Below are 5,504 nucleotides of genomic sequence, written 5' to 3' on the forward strand. Positions count from 1 at the left end.
GGTGTTCTTTAGGTATATTACAGGCTGGCTTTAAACAATTTATGCTCCAAAGTAACTGTAATTTAATGTTGGTAGTATAACAAATTATGATGAATAGCTTTAATTGTATGTTTAAAATTCATGTTCACAAGCTTAAATGTGGATATCAAAATTTAGGCAATTCTTGCAATGTGTGAATGTCTCCCTAATATACTGATTACAAAGCATTTCCAATGTGTCACCACAGGTTTTTTTTCCCCTAGATTAAAGCATTGGCTTTTCACTAATTAAGATAGGTAACTTTTCATTTAACTAGTTAGAATGAGTAACCAAAAAATAGCTAATTTTAAAGAGGTAGTATTAAACAAGGGTGGGGAGCAAAAGTAGAGAGGTGAGTAATGAGCCCAAAAAGGGGGATTTTAAAAACTTGGCAAACACTGGAATGAGAAGGTGAGAGCCTTTTGCCTTTATCCTGTGTCTGGTTCTGCTGCACCTCCCGTCATCAGGAAGCATAGCATTTCTGGCTTGGAGATGGCCTGCATCTGCAGCTCCCCTCGTAGAGAACACTTGAGTAAAAAAGGAGAGACGGAAACTTGGTGTAAACAATATTCCCAAGCCTTTGGTGTTTCTTGTCGTCGTGACATTCCTAATTGATAACCTCTCCTATGATTCTTGGGTTGTCTTTTTAGTCTGTGTGCCCTCATAGGTTTGAATATGAAGCAGGTATTGAGGAAAGCATATCAAATCAAAGTATTCAAAACAATGGTTATGACAAATTTGTTGTTACTGGATTTATATACAAATTCTAAAAATTTCCACAATGAACCTGTATTGTAATATATTTAGGAATGTTTTAAAAGACATTTAAAAAATTAAAATACAAAAACCCTTACGTGAGGTTTTCAACATTATCATCTATGAGGGAGATACAAATCAAAACCACAGTGAGATACCACTTCACACCTAGTAATCCAAAATCTAATCCCAAATGAAAACAAGTGAGAATGTGGAGAAATTGGAACTTTGTACATTGCTGGCAAGAATGTAAAATGGTAGCTGCTAGGGAAAAATTGGGCAGCTCCTAAAAGGCCAAACATGGAATTATCATATGACCCAGTAATTCCACTCCTTGATGCAGATACTTGCATGTCTTTATTTCTTGTTAGTGTTCACAATAACCAAAGGGGGAACAACCTGTGTGTCTAACAGGTGGAGAAACAAAATGTGTGACGGACACAAAAGGACAAATATTGGGTGCTTCTGCTGACGTGAAGTACAGGCAGGTTTCATGGAGGCGGATCGCTGAGGGCTGGGAGGGAAGGGCGTGCTTGGAGAGGCAGCAGCTTAATCGTTTCTGTTTGGGGTGATGAAAAAGTTTGGGAAATAGTCATGGTTACACAACCTTCTGAATGTAATTAATGCTACTGAATTGTACACTTATTTAAAAGTGGTTTAATTTTACATATATTTTACCACAGTAAAAACTAATAAAATAGTTATAACCTAGAGAGGCAGCAACTGACAAGTTAGTCTTTGTAGTCTAAAAAAACAAAATGCTTCCTAGAACATTGATTATCATCATTTCAGAACTCTGACCAAGGTCGTCACAGACATACCAACGTTTTCACACGAGTGCCATTCCTGGCCCCAGCATGAACTCTAATGCTTTCTCCGTGATGCTTCCCCACCTGCTCATACTTGGAGGGAATAAGTAAGAGACTGATTACGTGCCATGAGGGTGCTCGTGGGATGTGGCAGATCTTTTCTGCGTATGGTACTGGTTCTTGACGTTGGCTACAATTGGAGATACCTAGGAAGCTTTAAAACATACTGATGCTTTGAGTCCCACCGTTAGGGGATTTTGGTGCACTTGAGCTGGGTGTAGCCTAAGCATTAGGATGGTTATGTACAGCCAAGGTTCAGTGCCACCAACATAGGGACATAGTTGTATTAACCACCTAGGACGGTAATGCCACTGTCAGAATTGCTGTGGAAGGTCAAATAATGCCAGCCCTTGATACTGTAAGAGTGAAGCTCAGACCAAGGGAGCCTCCCAGCTTAGGTGTACTCCCAGCTTAGGTGTACACTTCATTGCAAGTTCTTTGCAAGTAATGTGGGAAAATGAAGCATAGGCTCTGAAAAGCAGTGAATGAAAATGCTAGCAAGCCACAGCAATACAAAGGTGTGCTTTCAAGGGTTTCTGAAGTCTGGTACCTGTATCAACTAATTTGGTTATCTCAGCAACTGAGACTGAAAAAAAGAATCAAACCACCAACTTTGTAGATGAGGAAACTGCTCTCTTGCCCCCTGGTTCTCAAATTTGAGCAGGCTTGCTGAGCCCCACTGCCCCACAGCTGCTGGTTCTGTAGGTCTGGGGCAGGACCTGAGAATTTGCCTCCCAACAAGTTACCAGATGACAGAACTGTTCTTGTGGCCCAAGGAAAAAGAAATGATAGCAAAGACGAGAATTCAGATTCTTGTATTTCAGTGCTCTTTCTACTCACCTCGCTGCCTGTGGCCAGTTTTCATAAATAAGTTTTAACAGGATGTGGGGAAACCATCCACGGGTTCTTTGCCTCTGCCCAAACCTAACGATGGAGAAGAAACTGACAGCGACTAGATTCAAAGCGAGAAAAGGAATTGAGATTTGGACTCACGCCTGGTTTTCAGTGAGCTCCGTGAGCAAGGTGGTAACCTCTGGAAACCTGTTTCTTCCTGTGTACCATAGGAATCCTAGGCTGTGCCTCAGCAAGCGGCTGAGGACTAAATAAGGCTGCTTACATAGGGAGGGCGGGCTCGGTCAACCCTGTTTGTTAGCGGGAGTAGTACAAGTTGGAAACAAAACCAGTGAAGAGGGTACTGAAGTGCACCTGAGACTATATACTTAAAAAGTTGCCCTGAAACACCGTTAGGTCGTCCAATGTTTCCCAGAGTCATTAATTCAACAACTGAGTGGGAGGGAGGACAAACGTCCTTACCCTCACGGAGTTAACTTTAATGCCGCGAATTTGCAGTGCTGGAGAGGCGTATGTGGTGAATGGGTGGGCTGAGCAGAGCACATCCCTGGGAACGCAACACACGCCTCCAGCAGGGAGTTCGCCATGACTGCCTCTGCCACCGGCCCTGCGCTGGAGAGGCCAATATCATGATGTGATTGCCAGGATGTGAAGGGACAAGCAGCCCAGCAGTGCTGGCTGTTACTCGCCTCCCGCACCCGACAGGTGGCTCCAGTGAGGCGCCTGTCCCCAGCTCCTCCGCGCCGCCCCCCCCCCCCCCCCCAGCTTCTGTGGAGAGATGGCCACGTGGGCCTTCAGAAGGAAAGCCAGGCACAGAGTAAGGGGAAGTGCCATTTCCACTTTTGAACAAAGCAAGTCACAACAAATGAAGGAAGTTGTAGACAGATGCACAAGGGTTACCTGGGAAAGGCAGATTCATTTTCTTTTTCACCTTTGCGTTGTTACATCAATGCATTACTTTATTAAAAAGAAAATAGATATACTTAACAGCTCCCAATCCAGGCCTCTCCTCTTGGCCTGGTCTCCCAACGCTGCCATTTGTCCAGCACATGCCTTACCGCCACGCCCCACTGCAGGGCCTCGAAAGGCTCCTTCTGTAACTTAGATCCCAAGCCCTTCGCCACCAGCTCCTGCTGGTCCTTCCATGGCCAGCTGCTCAGGAAGCCTTTCCTAACTCAGCAGGCTGGACTAGGTGCCCTTCCTCCCCTTACCAAAAAAACCTCAGGAGTTTCTCTTACCCCACTATTTTAATTGTTTTGTTTTAGTAAGATTGGCCCTGAGCTAATATCTGTTGCCCATCTTTTTATTTTTCCCTCCCCAAAGCCCCCCAGTACATAGTTGGATATTGCAGTTGTGAGTGCCTCTGGTTGTGCTATGTGGGAGGCCGCCTCAGCATTGCTTGATGAGCTGTGCCATGTCCGCACACAGGATCCGAAACGGTGAACCCCTGGCCACAGAAGCAGAGTGCACAACCACTTGGCCACGGGGCTGGCCCCTTAATTACTCTAACTTGTGCTTTTCTTCCCTACCTGATGACAGAAATTGGTCTCTTTTTTTTGCTGATTTTATTGTTTGGTTATATTTTTTTTCAGTTATTTCATTGAGGTCATACTGGTTTATAGCATTGTGTAATTTCAGGTGTCCCATTATTATTTTTTCAGTTTCTGTACAGACTGAATCGTGCTCACCACTAATAGTCCAATTTATATCCGTCACCATACATATGTGCCCCTTTACCCCTTTTGCCCACCCCTCCAACCCACTTCCCCTCTGGTAACCACTAATCTGTTCTCTTTATCCACCTGTTTGTCTTCTAACTATGAGGGAAATCACGCAGTGTTTGTCTTTGTCAGACTCATATGAAACAGGTCTTTTTTAACCGCCCTCCACACTGTGCAGAACAGAGCAGGCACTTGATGAGAATTCCTAGAACAAATCAGCGAACACAGGTTGACTGGATTCTCGCTCTCCGTGAGCCTTGGCACGAAGTATCCATCTCACACCTGCCCGCTCACCAGCTTGTGGGCTAAAGCACAACCCCAATTTTTGAGGTTTTTCTAAGGGATTTTAGCAAAGCTGTTGCTGCTTTCCACTTTAAACTTCTTTTACTTAAGTGAAGGCTTCTTTTCACTGCGATGGCAGACTACATTCACGTGGATTCATGGCTATGTTCAACTCCAAAAATGGCAGCCAACCACATTTTGTCAAAAAGCTGCAGGTTTTGTGGCAAAAGGAAAAAAAGTTTTGGGAATGTGTGTAGGAAAGAGGGATTTCTTAGTGCTGCTAAGAATTAATTCAGCCAAACTGAGCACTACTATGTGCCAGGCACAGCATCGGGCTGTATTTCAAGTTACAATCAAGGTTAATCATAAGACCGCACAACTTATAAAAAACTTTACTCACTGGTTTGCACTTAATAAACGCTAGAATTACAAAGGGGCATAAAAGGCCCACAAAAACAAAGTCCCACTTTCCTGAAATGGTACCCAGCACGGTACCTTCATCCATCAACACAGGCATTCCACACATCTTTAAACATAAAGGAGACACCCATATGCAAAATAGTTTCAAGGGTATTGTTGGCTTTCCATTTTTTTTCTTTAGCTAAGTGGTAATGCCACACATAGCAAAAAAGACTTTTCTAAATCCCAGGTCCTTTTCTAATTTTTCTTCAGAACAATAGCACAATTCCAATGCCAAACCCTCCTTCACATAGAAAGAGATGTCAAAACTGAATTCTCATAATGGATCCTCCAACTGGTTCTATCCAGAAGCTGGAGATGACATTCGCTGGAGTCGGCCAGGACACAGGAGAAGGCACCGCTGAGGAGCACGACGGGACTGGCGAGGGCTTCTTCACCAACCTTTCACAGTCTACCCTTCCACCCTGGAAGCGACCTCCTGCTGAACTTCAGATCCAGGGACCGTCACATTGCGTCCCAGCCCCTCACCTGACTCTAAGTAAACACGGTACCTAGATGAGTACTTACTGACGCCTAGAAACACAGC

Source organism: Equus asinus, chromosome 23 (assembly GCF_041296235.1).
Source record: "Equus asinus isolate D_3611 breed Donkey chromosome 23, EquAss-T2T_v2, whole genome shotgun sequence".
In the NCBI taxonomy this organism is placed as follows: Eukaryota; Metazoa; Chordata; class Mammalia; order Perissodactyla; family Equidae; genus Equus; species Equus asinus.